General features: G+C 39.9%; 1 protein-coding gene across 2 annotated transcripts in view; it reads right to left on the bottom strand.

Moving 5' to 3' along the window:
• MRTFA (myocardin related transcription factor A) overlaps positions 1-18,445 on the bottom strand; it is a 109,856-nt gene that overhangs the window by 84,666 nt on the left and 6,745 nt on the right. For both annotated transcript variants that reach the window (XM_078376136.1, XM_078376137.1), the window contains exons 2-3: positions 14,095-14,148; positions 3,448-3,709 (exon numbers count right to left, since the gene is read on the bottom strand). The gene's annotated coding sequence lies outside the window, so the exon portion shown is untranslated. The remainder of the gene's footprint in view (positions 1-3,447; positions 3,710-14,094; positions 14,149-18,445) is intronic.

Here is an 18,445-nt window from a genome sequence, read left to right as displayed (position 1 = left end):
TGACTTACAGAATTTTTGAGTTACAGACTTCTCTGGCCGCAAAATTTAGGTTTGACTTGCAGACTGAGATTTGACTTACAGACCAGAAAAAAACCAAAATGGAACAAAAACGGCATGTTACGGGATTAATCGGTTTTCAATGCACTGTAGGTCAATGGAGACTTGACTTACAGACTTTTTGACTTGAGAACCGCCTTCCAATACGGATTAAGTTCTCAAGTCAAGACCCCACTGTATATAAATCTGAGGGGCCCATTACAGTGATATTTTATACAAAAATTTTTTCCTTCTAGCAAATAATAAGATGGTGGCGCTGTGGGCTAAACCGCAGAAGCCTGTGCTGCAGGGTCAGAAGACCAAGCAGTCGTAAGATCGAATCCACGCGACGGAGTGAGCTCCCGTCGCCTGTCCCAGCTCCCGCCAACCTAGCGGTTCGAAAGCATGCAAATGCAAGTAGATAAATAGGTACCATTTCGGTGGGAAGGTAAACAGCGTTCCGTGTCTAAAAATCACACTGGCCATGACCACGGATTGTCTTCGGACAAACGCTGGCTCTATGGCTTGAAGAGCGGGATGAGCGCCGCCCCCTAGAGTCGGACACGACTGGACAAAAATTGTCAAGGGGAACCTTTACCTTTACCTTATGCACATATATGTCCCTTTTCCCATCATGTACTCCCATATTATTTGCTGTTCAACTGTTGATAAAGGTAGGTGTAGCCATACAATGCATTCTCAGATCTACTTCCTCCAATCCAACACATCTAACATAACTTCATGCAGATTAAACACCAGAATAACATGCAGGATATAATGAAGGCATGTTGCTAGCAAGGGGTGAGAGGAAGCTGCCTCCTGCCCATAGGAAAAGAGAGGGCTACCCAGAGAACCAAGCCCCAGGACACAGGGGCGGGGACAAAGAAAACACTGAGGAAAAAACTGACAGTGTGAGTTTGAAAGAAAAGATGGGGAAAGGAGACAAAAAGAGGACAGAGAAAGGATAATAAAGAATGATACAAAGAGAGGATGAAAGGAAGAGGGGCAAAGGAGTGTGTGTGGACTGAGTGAGAAGAAAACCGAAAAGGTTCTACTTGAGAGTTGGGAATGGATTGCATTTGAAAATCCATGGGCAGAAAAATGGGAGAAGTTGACGGTATCCAAAAAAAGTATCAGAGAGGCAGAGGAAAGTCCCTTGGAAGCAATCGCATTGGGGACAGGGAAAAAGAGGAGAGAAACGAGGAAGACACCGCAAGCTGTGGCACAGAGAGGAACAGGGACAGGAGGTCTAGAAAAGCTTGGGAAGGAATTCTTCTCACCCTCAAGCTCAAGCAGAGGCCAGCTATAAGGCCCAGGAGAATTCTGGGAGACTCGGGGGCAGGGATAATGAGTGGTGGAGACTAGAGTCATTACCATTGCTGTCTATGCTATTGCCACAGGAATCAACACCTGGACTGTTAAAAAGGGGGAAGACAGGAAGTTGGGAAGATGTTCCTAGAACCCTTTCCTCTCTCAGTTGGAAGGGGAGGGTTTGCTACAAGTAGAGAATGTAGATGTTGCCCCTGTTGGGTAACCATTAATAAACGCTGCCTGTTTCAAGCAAGAAAGTGGCTCCAGAGTGGCTGCATCAAGGGAAGGGGGGATCAGCAGACCGTTTCACATACATAAAACCCTTGCTTTGGGGATGTTAAGATTACATTCATTCTTAAAGTGCTTACCAGGACACTTCCAATTTTCTTCACTATTTCCATGGCAAATCTACTTGCTTCACTATGTCTCTCTTCTGCTTTTTTGAGAATACCTTATTAAATCCACAACTATAAAATGTAACATTTGCCATCCATCCAGCTTCATCTCACTTACCAAGTCACTAGAATTAAATTTGTAAATAGAGGCAGTTCCTGTTCCAGGTGGATCGCTTTTTGTCAGAACTCTCCAATATGACCTGTCTGTCTTGGGTGTCCCTGCATGGCATAGCCCATAGCTTCTCTGAATTACTCAAGCCCCTTTGCCATGACAAGGCAGCAATACGTGAAGGGGGAAATGTCCCTACTTACAGTCATATCAAGGTTTGCATATACAGTATATGCTGCCTCATAAATGATGAGGTATGCTGAAATGTTAAATTCTTTGTGCACTTGACATAATGTTTAAGAAGTAAATATTCCTAGTACTATGACACCATAGTTGCATGCATTAGTCACAGCAAAATTAACAGGCCAAATATTAATGAAATCCCACTCTCTCTTACATTGGATAATGCTTATTGACACATTTTGATTTTTCAGGTATGTATAAGTGTGCAGAAGAAATCTACAGGAGATGATGTACGCAGTAACAAATACTACGGCAGATGTGGTCTTATTTCACTGAATATGAAATATTCACACTGAAGACTCAGTATATTGTTGTATAATTGATCAACATCAGTTTTGCATCATTTTTTCTGTTTATATTGCAAATATAAATTTTGGGAAATCTTTGAATGAAAAAGAAGTCCCATAGAAGCAACAGAACTACAGTGGTGCCCCGCATAGGGGAAACATTGCTATGGGGAAACATCGCTATATGGAACCAAAAACGCCATAGAAATGCATTAAACTTAGTTTAATGCGTTCCTATGGCTCCTAAACTCACCGCTGTGCGAAGTTTCCCCATAGCGCCGCCATTTTCGCGCCCTCGGTAAGCGAGGGCAGGACGCGAAAACGCTGCGCACGGCCATTTTGGGCATCCGGCAGCCATTTTGGAACTGCCGATCAGCTGTTTTAAAAAAATCGCTATGCGAAAATCGGTAAGCGTCGCAAAGCGATTTTTTCCCTATCTAAACATCGCAATGCAATCGCTTTTGCGATCGCAATTGCGACGTCGCTATGCGGATTCGTCGTTAAACTGTGCGCTCGTTAAGCGAGGCACCACTGTAATTTAGATCTGCTAATCTAAGATGCCGTGAAGGTCCATAGACCTCACTGCCTCCTTGGCTGTGTTCTGTAACATACAAGGAAACCAAGATAAGGAGATTCGGGTGCCCTACCAATGAAATCTAAGAGTTTATTGACAAAATCCATCCCCAATCTCTCTCTTGAATTGCACACATATACAAAATATTTTTTATAACAAGCCACACACTACTAGCCCCAACACAAATGTGCATGGCATAAACAAACACAAAAATCAATACATTGCTACATTTTGCTTTACCACCACCACCAAACATACACTGTCCCTGCTGAATACAAACTTTGGATGAAAAATGTATTGGCCTCAACTGAAGCAGAATCAGAGGTACAGTCATGAGATATGGCAAAGAGGCCCACATCTCTTTCATTTACACTCACAAGCTGAAACCTTCTGGAAAAATTGATTATGTAAAGGAGCTGTCAATCAAAGACGAGGAAGAACCAGAATGCCATATATTGTTTTTACCACTACCAACCATATTGCTTTACTCACCATTCTTTCTCTCGCTCAGTGGAGGAAGATTGGGGTTCCGTCCAGGATGGAGGCCTAGTGTCAGCTCGGGCTGTAAGGACAGCTCCTGCAGCTCATTGGCAACAGCTTCACTCTGGGGGCTTGGTGCCCCCGAAAGAGACACCAATGCCGGCTCGTCTTCATTTTCGCCAACCCCTCCTCCGTCCAGCCCATTTCCAGCAATGACGGAAGGGGGCAGGCACAACACACTGGAGAAATCCACTTTGGCTTTCGTGATGGCAACCTGTAGAGAAAAAATTAAGAGTAGTTTGGACACTGGTATATAGATTATGCCACCCTTTCAAACGCAGATACTGTACTGTACATATATTCTCCATATGAAACTACAATTTCAATTTACTGTAATGCAGTGTAATAGGTGGAAAATAAATAGACCCCAACAATCAGTATTTTAAATTTTAAATACACACACCCAATTTCAGAAACTGCAAGACAATGTTTTCTATTTAATCACTCAATAAAAGTGGTTATGTAGAAATACTATGTTATTCTCTGTTACTATATACAGATGTGAAAGTTGGACAGTGAAGAAAACTGAAAGGAAAAAAATCCATTCAAAATGTGATCTCGCGAGAGAGCTTCATAGATACAATCAACCATCAGAAAGACAAGCAAGTAGGTACTAGATTAAAGCAAGATGGCTGGATAGCTCAGTGAGTTAGATACCCTGATGTGGAGCCAGAAGTTGGGAGTTTAATTCCCCACAGTGTATCTCAGCTAGCCTGTGTGGCTCTGCACAAGTGGCACACTCCCAAGATGCCTCCAGAAGGAAAATGGTAACCCAATTTTGAGTACTCTCTATATAGAAGACCCTGAAAAGAGTTGCCATAAGTCAGAATTGACTTGATGGCACACCATTATTAGATCAAAACAAGCCTAAACTGGCTCTAAAAACAAAAATAACAAAATTGAGTTTATTATACTTCGTACACAAGAGTCACTGTGAACGGCTGTAATACTGGGGAAAGTTGAAAGCAGCAGAAAAAGAGGATCACATATGTGACAGACTGACTCAATAAAGGAACCTACAGTCTGAGCAGGGCTGTTAATGATAGCCTTTTGGAGATCCCTAATTCACTGATGCTTAGTAGGGATGGATTCTAATGTAAATGAACAGAGGAGAAACAGCCCTGTACGTTTTGGAAACCCACCTCCACCCACAGAAAAATTAAGAGTAATGTATAATAACTATGGAAGCCTGAGGTCATCTGAAGAAATGGATTATATTCAAGAGTATGCTGCTATCTAAACAGGAAATGTAAAAAGTAGCAGCTAATCAGCAACTGTAATTAAATCTTCTATAAATCTTTTCTTGTAACAATACTTTTCAAAACAATAAAAGTTTTCTAGACTTCCTCTACTTACAGTCAAATATGCAAATCAGATCATTAACAGATATAGTAGTACAGTTTTCAATGGGACTCATTGTTGCATTACCCTTTCCTTCTCCTTAAAGAAAAACAATGATTCCATACGAGCAGACAAAAATATTTCAAAGAGTTAAATTAGAGATGATGGTACAAGATCAGTTATGTTCCTCTATTTTTGAACCAAAACATAGTTAACCAACATGCAAGGGGGAGATATGATTAAAATAAAGACCACAGCACCATGACAGTATGGTGCTTTTACTTGTGCAAGTAAGTTGCTGATTTTTGTTTTTCCCTCCAGGAGCGCTTCACACCAGATCACAGGCCCATTCACACCAAGCCTTTGACCTTCAGGAGTGCGAAAAGCTTCAAAAGACAGATGTGGAGAAAATGCATGATGCAAACACAGTTCATAAGACCCAACCCTGGATGTTTTATTAATATAAGTAGTTCTGTAGCTTCTTGTCACTTAGTGAATTTTGAATGGTCAAACTTTGTTGGAAACTTGTTTGATCTGTCTTCCTTTAGTTTTCTCACTTTTTCAAGACCTGTAAAGCAAGTTCCTGAAAGCCAGATTGACTTGTGAAAAACAGAACCATTAGTAAGGGGAAACATCTCTTTCAAATAGAATGGCATCCAACAATCTAAAAATATCAGAGTGCAACCAAAAAGATCACGGAAAACCATGTTACTTTTGTACATACCAGGACATCCTTAGAACTCAGCTAATTTATTTTTTCTATTAAAAGTTATACATGTTCACCCGTGCATAGCTTTTTATAGAAATCCCATCTAAACTCAAACTTAACCCTGAATGCAGCAAATACTGCCTTAGAAAAGAATCCTCAAATCCCCAAATACTTCCTTGGAAAAGAATTTATTAAAAGTTAGCTATGTTTTCAAAGCTTTGAAATGCAGCCCAGGGAATATCAAACATCTCAGCTTTGACTAAAGGCCACGGGATTAGCAGGATAGTACCACAGAGGAAAAAGCTGTGCTTTCAAATACAGATTTTTTTAAAAACTAAAATGGAAAAGGGCTTTGGTTGAAATTTTGCCTGAATGGCCTTTTTCAGTAGGTAAACAACAAGAAACATCCACGATGGCCTCCTGCAAGAATTGTTTCTGCATCCAATGACAGTGAGCCTCCAAGAAAATAACAGAATGAAGGAAAGCGTGTGTCGTGAGGGAACTTCCAAGTATCCCAGAGGACTCTGGGACACACTTAATATACAGCAGTGCCTCGACTTACGAATGCCCCTACTTATGAACATTTCGACTTATGAACAGCTCCAGTTGCAAAATTTTGTTTCTACTTGCAAACAGAGCTTCCACTTACGAACAGAAAAAGGCAGGGGAAAAGGGCAGGAAATTCAAATAGCTAACTGTAGTTGGCGACGAGGTTGCTTCTTTGTAGCTCTTTCGCCCCTGCAGTTAGAGAGTGTGCAATCTGAGGAGGCTGCCTAATAAGGTAAGGTGCCGCTTTATACTTTCTAAAAATTGTTCTGCGTATTTTTGCAGCATGTTTTTTGGCTGGGGGGGTTATGTTTCTGTGCTGTGCTGGGTCTTGGGAGGGTTTGGTTTTATTGTTTCCCCCCCCCATTTCCGACAGTTTGGATTATTTTTTTGGAGTGTTTTGTTTTCCTATTTCTGATGGGTCTTGGGGGTTTGCTGGTTGGTTGGTTCCTCCCCCCATTTCCAATGGGTCTTGGGGGTTTGGTTGCTTTTGGGGGGGTTCCCCCATATTCGATGTGCCTTGTATGCTTTTTGCTTTGTTCTTTTTGCATTTCTGATCTGCTCCATTTGTTTTTGCAACGGTTCCTGCATGCTTCCCTTGCTTTCTGCTTTGCGCATTTCTAATATCTGATGGGTCTTGCAGACCCTTTCTGCAAGGGTCTGTGCTGGCTGGTTTGCTCTAAAATGGAGTTTAGTCTTTTGGTTTTAAAATCAGAAAGCTGTTTGCAAACGTCTGTGCTGGCTGTTGGGTTCTAAAATGCATTTTACTCTTTTGTTTTTAAAATCAGAAAACTGTTTGCAAAGGTCTGGCTGGCTGTTGGGCTATAAAATGCATTTTAGTCTTTTGGTTTTAAAATTAGAAAAGTGTTTGCAAAGGCCTGTTTTAAAAGGTGTTGGTGGGTTTAAAAGCTGCTTTGTTTGATTTAAATATGTTTTGTTTAAAAGCTGCTTGGTTTAAAATGTGTTGTTGTAAAATGTGTGGGTTTAAAATGTGTTTTAGACTCCAAACTCTCTCCCCCCCCATTGTCTTCTCTCTCTCTCTCTCTCTCTCTCTGTCTTCTCTCTTTTTGTGCTTAAAAGCACAAACCTTTGTCTGAGGGGTCTGTGTACCCTAGTGATGACCTTCTTTCTTTCCTTCCTCTTTTCCCCATTGTTCCCCTCCCTCCCTCTTCCTTTCCTGCCCTTTTTTTAACCTAAGTCATCTTAAGTTAAAAAAAGAAAAATTCCCCCCCTAGTGGTAGAGGACGGATCAACTGGTTTTGCATTAGTTCCTATGGGAACTAATGCTTAAACTTACAAACAGTGCCTCTACATAAGAACAAAAAACAGCAGAATTGGATTACAGTGATGCCCTGCTTGACAACGATAATCTGTTCCAGCAAAGTCGCTGTACAGCGAAATCGTAGCCAAGCGGGGAAAAAACTCCATTGAAATGCATTGAAAACTGGTCAATGTGTTCCAATGGGGGAAATCCCTGATTGTGCAGCCATTTTGCGATGCCTGCAAAGCGAAGAATCGATCCTGAAAACAATGGGGAGCCATTTTGCGACCCGCCAATCAGCTGTTTCTAATCATCGTCTAGTGAAGAAACAGTTCCCGAAGCAGGGAACTATTCATCATCAAGCGAAAAAACCCCATATAAACATCGTTTTGCGATCGCTATAGTAAAGCGATTTCGTCGTCAAGCGGGGTAACCGTCTAGCGAGGCACCACTGTAATCAGTTTTCAATGCATTCCTATGGGAAATGCTGATTCGACTTATGAACGTTTCAACTTAAAGAGCATTTTCTGGGACGGATTAAGTTCGTAAGTCGAGGCACCACTGTATTAAGGAAGACAAGCAATAACATTCTGACTTGATATACTGAAGATTGCCAGCAAGGAGAAAAGCACTGCATGTGAAATTAGTACTCCACTTTCAGATGCCCAATGTGAAATAAAAACATATCCTGGGAACCCTGCACAGTAATGTGCAGGTAATTCTATCAAAAGTTCTTCCTTTATATACACTCCCTTCCTCTGCTCTTTATTTCACATTTCCTCTTCCTCCCTTACCAGCTATGTTTACCAATAAATGAATTATGAGGATATCACCTGAAGAAGTAGATTGGACAAATACGTTCTAAAAATTGCATAAAACTTTACCGTTGTCAAAAATTTAATTGCTCAACAACTTACAGCTGTAATTTAGAAAAACACACAAAAAGGCCACATGGTCTCCAAAACAGGTGATACCTTTACTGGACCACTAAAAGAATGGGGAAAAAATGAAAAATGAGCTTTCATCGTCTTCAGGCTTTGCACCAAGTTCTTGTGGGTAGTTCCAAAATTATATGCTTTTATTGAAGTCCCAAAGTCTCGTGGCCAATGCTGGGGCCAGGCTTAGCTTCTAAATGGAGATGGTTGCAGTCTGCAAGAAGTGGGTGATGGTGGTTTCAAACTCCTTTTCAGCCAGTAGTTTGGAATTTATCAATCAACTCTTTAAACAAAGTGCTATCAAGCACACTTGACCCCCCCACTCACCTCCCCTTTCCACCTTCTTTTTCTATACTTTTATTAAAGTATCACGGCCAATGCTGGGGTTAGGCTTAGCTTTCTTAGCCATTTTTAGTGGTCCAATAAAGGCATCATCTGTTCCCGCAACTGTATTTTAATAAATATATTTTTGAATAAACAACAGTGTTTACAGTTTAACAGAAACTATTACTCAGTGTTAGACAGAACTCACACATCTGGCATTTAACGAGCCCCATGGCATAAGGCTTAAACTGCATAACTCTGCTCACAACCTGAGTTCGATCCCAAAGGGCTCAGGTAGCCAGTTGAAGGTTGACTCAGTCTTCCAAGGTTGGTAAAATGATCACCCAGATCACTGAAAGGGGGCTGCTCCTTACATGAGTATGTTGTAAACAGTCTTGGGAAAGTTCTCGCACTATGGGGCAGTATATAAGTCATTGTCGTCGTCATCATCTTCACCTAACCAAACCACCACCACCACCAAAAACTGAACAAAGTACTGTACAAAAAACTTTCAGCTCCAATATAAATTGCAAGGATGCAGCAGCATCATACAGCACAACTTTCTTCTTTGCATGCCTCCAACAGTTAGCAAGGTTATGTTCTGAACCAAATATTTCAAAGTTAAAGTAATTTCTTAAATAAGAGAGAACCCAACCACAAACATTTCTCTCTATTCATTACTTCTGTAAGTCAGTTTCTATTTAGGAGCAGTTACCAGGGTAATAGCAATTTCCTACTCATTTAAGAATTGCTAAGCAACCTGCACCAACTAGAAGCAGCAGGTGGCATGTCGAAATAGGCTATTTCGGGAAGTAGTTGCTACTTTTCTTACATTTTAAAAAGCCATCTGTTATAGAACTCTGGCTAGGAGACCAAAAGAAAATGTAATCTTTGGGCACAATGGTGTTAAATGCATCAGGCTTTTAATTGAACAAGAGAAGGAGAAGAGACCAGCATAAGTTTAGACACAGTAATGTATCAAGGGGATAGCTGGTGAAGTCAAATAAGCATCTGAAACCTATGGAAACCAATGGTACCCATGTTTGTTTTAATTATTTATGTGTTTGTTTTAATGATTTATGTGCCACCTTGAGTTTCTTCCCCAGGAAAAAGGCAGCATTAAAATGAATTGCATTGGTTTTGCACTCCATTAAGGTTCTGTATTTCCAGCTCCTCTTCATTTTTGCTTCACAACATACTTAAATCTGTATAAGCCCAAACAAAATACAAAAACAGAAGTATCAGGTTTTCCTTGTCTCCCTTCTGCTGGGATCTTCCATTACATCAGAAGGCTGCTTTGAAGGGTTTCCCAGTGGATTTCAAAGGTGTACAACTGGGATGAAGAAGATTGGCACTTTCAGAGAAAAAGTGGAATCCAGCAATAGTGCACCAATACAGTATGTGGAATTACCAGCTTTAAACTGAAATTAACCAGAGTACTGGACTCTGATTAATTTTTGCACATCTTCTTCATTTTTCTTTTTTTTTTCTGATTTACTTCACCTTTTCTGTGAAGTATGATACACAAATAATATATACTGCAAAATGAGATTTTCCTTCTCCTTCCCTTTTGCTTTATGCAGTCTTACTGAGTGGGTATCCACCTGTCTAATTTCTACTCAATTTACAGTCAAAAGGAATAAATGTTATAGTTAGGAAGGGAATAAGAGTTTTTCAATCCAGTTAACAATTTCTTTTATCTCTACAGCCTAACAATAATAATATGCATAATAAAGCAAATGCACAATTCCAAAAGAGTATCCAAAAGGTGCAATAAAATTAGTCTGTTTGATTCCCTACGTTGCAACCCGAAGGTGGGAATGCCTTGAGAACTTCCAGTTCCAGGGTAGTCACTTGTTTCTATCCCAAGCTCTTAAAACATATGAGATTACATTAATACCATAATTGGCCGGCACTAGTGGGTCTGTTTTAAGAAGTCACAGATGTCAAACATTGCATATCCTTTCCTGGAGGCATTATTCTGTAAGCTGTTGACTGAGAAGGAGTGAAACAAATCCTGAAATCCACACAGATAAAGATGCAAAGACAGGGAAGTAGTTCTGATAAGGGGTTGGCAGCTAGTATTCTAAGATAAAGGCAAAGGTTCCCCTTGACATTTAGTCCAGTCATGTCCGACTCTAGGGGGTGGTGCTCATCCCCGTTTCCCAGCCAGTGTTTGTCCGAAGACAGTTTCCATAGTCACGTGGCCAGCATGACTAGACACGGAACACTGTTACCTTCCCACTGAGGTGGTACCTATTTATCTACTCATATTTGCGTGCTTTCAAACTGCTACAGATATCTTCAGACAATGATATGTCACTCACTTTGAGAAGGGCTTGGCTTGGAGATTCCAAGGCTTTCTTTGGCCTTTCCTTCTGCTAAAAAAGATGCTGCATCAATGCTACCTGGGAGTCCTAGGTCTTCCTGGAAGGTGTAACCTTACTGTAACAGATTCCTTCTATTTGAAAGGTTGAACAAGCCATCAATGGAAATAAAATACAGCTGCCCTCTAGACCTCTTTTGCTGGATTGCAACTCTAAGAAAACTGCTCGGGGAATTCTGCAAGCCCAAAAAATCCAAATGGTACATCTCTATATATCGTAACTTTTCAAACCCAGAAAAATCTGTCGGGGGGAAAAGCATGTGATCCTATAAATACTTGAGCATCATGTATATTACTGTAATTTGCTGTATATCAATTATTTTACAAATACATATATGTACATCCTGCACTGCCATGTTAAAACACATACAGAAGGAATTAAACATATTTATTTCTGAGAACACATTTAAACACTATACGACTGAAAAGCTGCTTTTGCTGCCGGTGGTGTTCAGAGATGGTCCTGGCAATCACCACATTTCATTCTGAATGTGCAAATCCATCTTTACTGTTATGTAATATGTTCAGGATCAACAAAAAAAAAGAGCTGATAATCACCATAGTGAATGAAGCTGAGACTTAACACAGAGGGAGAGAAGAGATGAAAGGAAGAAAAAAATAGCACAATAGTTACAGACAAGCCCTAACTGATCAAGCATTCCTTGGACAACAGCATTTTTAAAAAAAACATATGTAGTATAGTATCAAATGACAAAACTGCAACAAGTAATGAATTCAAATACAGGCCAACTTACCATTTGTTTCACATAGAGTTTAAGAGCAGCTTATCTAAGAATGAGGCTAGAAAGCTACAGGCCAATCTCTCTAACAACTGCAGATGCCAAAATATTATCCAGTCCTTACTGCACATTTGGTGAAACGCCAGTCCACAATATTTTCCAGACTACATAAGTTCCACACCCAAGAGAGAGGAATAGACTAAAAATGTCTCCTAGTGAACATTAATCAGGAAATAGGGAAACATCCTCCACACATCTCCATTTGACATGGAGAAAGCCTTTAATGGAATGCACTGGGACTATCGGCACTGAGTGCAAGAACACAAAATAACTTTGTCAACTGGATCACAACCCTGTAGAAGCACCTCACAGCATGAGTGCTGAGCAATTCCTTTACCGGCACCACTGCTGACATCTCAAGGGGCACAAGGCAGGGCTTCCTCCTTTCCCCCAGTATTTGATACAACGCTGCAGCCATTGGCATATGCTGTTCAGCAAGATGTAAAGATTACCAGAATCCCTTTAAAGAATTATACGTTATGCACATCATATGCTGCTGCTAATAAGCAAACCCCACATCAGTATCCCATAACTAACAGACTCAATAAACAACTTTGGAAACATCTCAGGACACAGAATAATCTGAGACAAATCAACAGCTATATAAACAGGACAAATCCCCCTATATAGGCAGTGGCTGGAGCTGGCCAGTCAAATGAGTACAAGCACACTAAAAAAAACCTGTGTTTTCTGATCCACAAGAAAAAAGAATAGCAGTCCTAAACCTAGTCACATCACTAAAGAATGTATAATAGAAGATAAAGAATGAATGATGGAAACCATTGACAATTACATTATGGGGGGGAACATTGTTAAAAGGAATACAATTCCTCACATTATGTACTAGCATGCAAAAGAACGTGTGTTTTTTTCTTCTGGCAGCAAGAATTCATGATTTTTATTTCTTTGTTTATTTTTAATGCATGGCAAGTTAGTTTAAGTGACAACAAAATTAAGTATGTTTATCTGTTTTTAAGTTTGCCTGGATAGCATGCCAATAAAGACAGACTGCTTGTTTAGACTAAAACTCTGCTAATAACATTTATGTATTACTGCAAAATACTAGTAAAGGTCAAAATAATGAGCTTTTCATGCAGGATAAAGATACTTTCATTAACAGCAAAAACTGTAGAGCTTTGTTTAGAATCACTGCTACAGACGTATTTTTTAAAATCAACAATAGTATGATATTGGCAGATAGGAGCCAGGACTGCAAGTAGATAAACCTCAGTTTGTTGATAGAAGACAATGATATAAATGTAAATCGTTTAAGACAGAGTGCGCAGGCATAAGGAGAAAGCAACATGGACAACAGAAGAAACTATGGTAACATAACTTAATTTTGTTGTCTGTGTATCAAAGTTATAATTGCCTAAGGCAATAAATTATTTTCTCTATATTTTACAAAGTAGCTAACATATGGTATCTTCTTCTGACCATATTTTTTATGATTATAATTTTTCCCTTTTTGGAGTGATAATGTTTTTTTTCCTATTAAATAAACATTAAATAAAAGCATATAAAATGTACCACTTTGGCTGATTCAATTTTCTATTCAGATATAGTAGAACAAAAAAGACAAAATGTCTAAAAATAACTAATCCATAGTGACTGATATATAACCTTATTTTTCTGCCAAAAAGAGGGATGGAGCAGTTATACAACCACATCTGGATGAATTTTCATTTTAAGATGCTAAGAAATTTCTGAGTTCCTTGCAAACAGCAAAATTCTCAACTCTGATAAGGAATGTCTGCCCAGGGAAGACTGTCTTCTGATACATTAGAGCTCACATGTCAGCAGGCTGCATGAGAGAGCTGAGGGTAGGGTGAAATGTTGGGACCTCAATCTGACAACAAACTGCTGGGCACAAAACAAGCCAAAAAATTAATTACAATTCAATTGTATCATGTACCAACTTGGTTTTGCCTGCAGAACAGCTGCCATACTATAGCAATACAGCTGTTCACTGCCATGGAATAAATACTGACACTGTAACCAGAGTGTCACAGAATTCCACCTTTCCAATAATTCATCCTCACTTGTGTAACTTGAAGACAGCCACTGTGATCACATTTATCTTTTCGCTCGAGTTGTACCATGAAAGAGGAATATTTTGTTTTATGCCTTAAGTGTACTTATACAACACAGCTTCTGCCACCCACACGCATCTAAGACTACAAAACAAACAAAACAGGAGCCTACAATATGGTCCCAGCAGTAAAGCAAATTATTAATTTGCCAACTAAATTTAAAAAGAGGTACAGCTGAAGATAAAAATAAAAATCTTGACATACCTTATAGTTCCCACAAATCAGTCCAGCTCAGTTCCATACCAAGAGTTCCAATCACTGCAAGAGAGATAAAAATCACTTCAACAAATGGATACAGGAGGCTTCTTCCCCACTTAAAAGTAGTAATAAATATGTGGTTATACACATTTTAAAGTGCATATAAAAAGCCTATGCAAGATTCAGATTGCACCATGGGAGAGGGGGGAAAGCAGTAAAATAGACATGAGGAACAGGGACTTTAACAACAACACAAATATTTATTTATGGAAATTTTAAAACTCAAAAATTTATGTCAGTGAGTGTCAGGGATATAACCCACTGACAGTGAACTAAAATAACCCACCACAGGAAGTCCTGGTTCCATTTCTGGCTACCTGCTGATGGGCAGCAATTTCAACTTTTAATAAGAGGTCCTTATTGATGTTGCTTTTAAACTGTTTCTCTAATGCCATTGTTTCCATTCTGTTCTGGATTTTTACCGCTTAACATCTCAATGTTACTAAATTTTTATGATTTTTTAAAAATAATTTTTAAAGATTCTTAAGAAATAAAGTAGAAACAGTAGCCCCTATTCCCCTACGAGGATGGGGGAAATTTCACAAGGCCTCTGGAAATTGCCCCTCTCTCAGTTACAGGGAAATGTGAAGTACTGTGGGTTGGGTGGAGCCCAAAGCACAATGATACCTTAGGGAGCTGCCTCAGTCTTTCCCATAAGCTACAAGCCAGGATACTTCACATACATAAGTAAAACACTTCACCTAAAATACTACAGATCAAGAATTCCGATTCAAAACTCTACAATTGACAAGCAGAAATGCACAGCTTGAAAAAATTAAAACAAGACAGAGACACAGATAGCCAGTACAAAACCAGTAACTTGTAATCAGTGCTGTTGTTAAATGATTGGGAATCTGAAACATTTGCTGGTCTACAGCATTTTCCCAAATATTTTATCAATGGACCTGAAGCAACTTTCTGGATTCCCCCCATTATCTGTTATAAAAACGGACATAATTTGCCTCTGTTATTTGGTTTATAAATCTGAGCACAGCAGTTGTTTTTCCACCACTTTTTCTCTTGCAGCTATAGGTATGCCTATACTACAAGAAAAAAAAAACATTTCACAACTTGCTTTTCCCCTGAGAGCATAACTTCAGCTCCAAACCATGTAGAAGTCTTGTCTTGCTAATAAACTTCTCAAGTGAATGGAAATGTTTATACATCATTGTTTACACATCCAGGCCAAACTGCTGCTATTCCAGCAATTACAATAGGTTATCTGCCTTCACTAATAGTGACTCAGAGTTTAGGAGTAGTTGAGCAACATGGAAGGTCTCCAGCTGGCACTACAAAAATGCCTCTGATCTGAATATAACAACTGGGGCTTCACCCATCCCCCCTCCACAGCAATGAAAGATGTCTGCAACATACCTCTCCTATTACACATTTTAAAAGCCAAACTGTGTTAAAACAATAGACAAGAGGCTGGGGTCTTTCAAGCTGAAATACAATGGGGGGCAGGAATTTCCTGTTTTCAGTGGTATCTTTTATGACACAGACAAGTTTCTATATGGCATGTATCTTCAGGGATCAACTCCCTAAACTCAGCCTAATTTGATTTGCAAAGCTCTCTAACTTCCTTTTTGCATTTATAAGAAGTTTACAACTTTGAAGTGCATGCCACTTATTTGCATGTTCAGCAGAAGCCACTGCATGCTCTGAGCCCAAACACAAACCTCAAATTATTTCTTCCCTGCGCACAGATATGCCATTATATTATACCAGACGACCTTCTCATCTTTAAATCCAAAGCAACATCTTTAAAATGCCAAATATATCTTTGAAAATGCTGTCACCATGTCTCATCAGAAGACAAAGGCAAAACAGAACAGGGAGGAAATGCTCAGCAACACATTTCAAACTTTAATAACCCAGCAGGACTTCCACCACTGAACAGCCTTCAACTTCACTTTGAAGCTTTGCTCACCATCAGCATAAGAAAACTAGAAGGCTTCTGACACAGAAAAGTTAACAAAGATATAAAGCAAAGTAAAAAGTCAATGAAAAACTGTCATATCAAATTCTCTAACTTGGTTCCTAGACATCAGATTAAACCAGAAATAAACAAAATATGCACTGTGCATCCATTAGTGTCAAAAAACTAAAAGATTGTTCTTCTAAACCAAGACAAAGACCAAAAAAAATCCACACAAACAAAACCCCTAATAAATGAAGAAGTAATCTAGAGTTAGTCACTTCAAAGTTAAAACTTAAAATCACAGGGTAAATATATGATTCACCTAAATGATTTAAATGTTTTTTTTAACTGAGTCACAAATAAGGATGATAAATTAATGCTATCTACCATTAAGATCTTATAAAATATTTGCATAATAATGAACTTGATATACATATGAGAGGGGAACTCATTCTTTTCACAATCAATATTAAACATCATGCCATTCAATTATTAAAAGCTACTGTAGTTGGATGGACAGCTCAGTGAGTTAGATATCTGGCTGAGGAGCCAGAGGTTGAGAGTTCGATTCCCCAGCATGCCTCCTATGTGGCCTTAGGCAAGCTGCACAGTCCAGAGTGTATCCAGAAAAGGGCAATGGTAAACCACTTCTGAGTACCCTCTACCTGGAAACCTTGAAAAGGGTAGCCATAAGTCAGAATTTATATGATGCACTTGATGATGATTACTGTAGAAGTGGGCAAATTCTCAGGATTAGGGATTCCAAGACCTTTCGTTTACCACAAGCCTACTGCCTTCATCCATAATCCTGTAGTTCTGGCAGAAAACAAGGCATGTCAGCCATATTATAAAGCCAAATCACCAAGTTGGAGAAACTTACAGATTGCTGAAATAGCCAAAGAACAGAATACATGAGGCCCAAAGACCATGTGTGCCAACCTGTCTTTAGAGAATATTGTCCTTGCCAGTTTGAAAGAAACTGAAGTTCAGAGCAAAAGTTAGGTAACTCCTGGATAGTTTCCAGTGTTATGCTACTTTGTGCATCCCTGAGATATGCCCAAAATGAGAAACGGAAATGAATTTTATTAGGGGTTACTTTTGCTCTGTACTTGAAGAGCAGAAATCATGTAGTCATGTATACAAGTAGAACAGAGGTCCCCAATCCCTGGACCACAACCCGGTGCCAGTCCGTGGCCTGAGCCGGACCAAGCCGCGGAGACAGACCTCCCACCCTGCACCCCGCATGCACTCACCCCTGCACAGCTGGTTCACGCATGCGCGCGCTCCAGCTACCCGTGCAAGTGCCACACCACATTTGTGCATGCGCACGAACACAAGCACGCCCAGACAAGCGCCGCGCCCAGACAAGCGTCATGCTGCCGTTTGCGTATGCACACAAGCACACGCTCATTTGTGTGAGATAGCATGCGCTTGTTTACGCATGTGCATGAGCGCAGGGGGTGGCCTGCCTTCCTCAGCCTGTCTGCGGGATGAAAAAGGTTGTGGACCCCTGCTATAGAAGACCAACTCAGCTTTCAGAATTACATATATACAGCACAATACTGTACATGTCTACTTAGACATTGTATTAAGTTTAATAGGCAAGTAAGCCTTAACTAAAGCAGTTGCATTTAAAATATGAAAAGTTTTAAATTAATATAAACCGCAAAAATACTGTAATCACAAATAACGAATTATCATTCATCTCTGAAGCCCAATGATTCAATAAAATGGAACAGTGAAGTAAAGGATTTATTTGATTGGAAATAAAACCCTAGAGAAAAATAGACAATGCAGATTATTTATAGAAATCAAGGGTGATGTGTTTGCCTACTGATCCCTATTTTTAAGACTGTATGCATGCAGAGTACTTTATTCCCCACTCTCCAAAATCAAATTCTGTTCTTTGCTGTGTTTTTGCACAGACAAACAGACTATACCATGTTTCCCTGAAAGTAAGGCAGGGTCTGTGAGGGTCCCTTTGTCTTCGCCTCCCCCGACCCCAATAAAACAGGAGACGCCTTAGTACCAAACAACTTGTCTTCATTTATTAACTGGGGAAAGGGTATAGAAGTGTCTATTAAACTGGGGATAGACTTCTCCTGAGGGAGCAACGGCTCAATCAGGGGCACCCAATCTTCGTCAAACGGATTACTTGACTTCAAAGCCCATGGACCGGCCTGAACCCGTGAGGGTTCTTCGGGTTCGAAGTCATCTGGATCTGGTATCAATAGTGGGGTGGCCTCTTCATACCCTGCATATTCCCAGGGTACATGGTTCTCCGTCCTTGAGTCGCCCCAGGGTCCTGGTAGCAACCCAGTTTCCTCAATTCCTCCAGATGCCATCGCCTCTTTTCTTCTCTCTCTTTCTCCACTC

This window comes from Pogona vitticeps, chromosome 5 (assembly GCF_051106095.1).
Source record: "Pogona vitticeps strain Pit_001003342236 chromosome 5, PviZW2.1, whole genome shotgun sequence".
Taxonomy (NCBI): Eukaryota; Metazoa; Chordata; class Lepidosauria; order Squamata; family Agamidae; genus Pogona; species Pogona vitticeps.
Note: the sequence above shows the minus strand (reverse complement) of the source record. Positions and strands in the feature narration are given on the sequence as shown.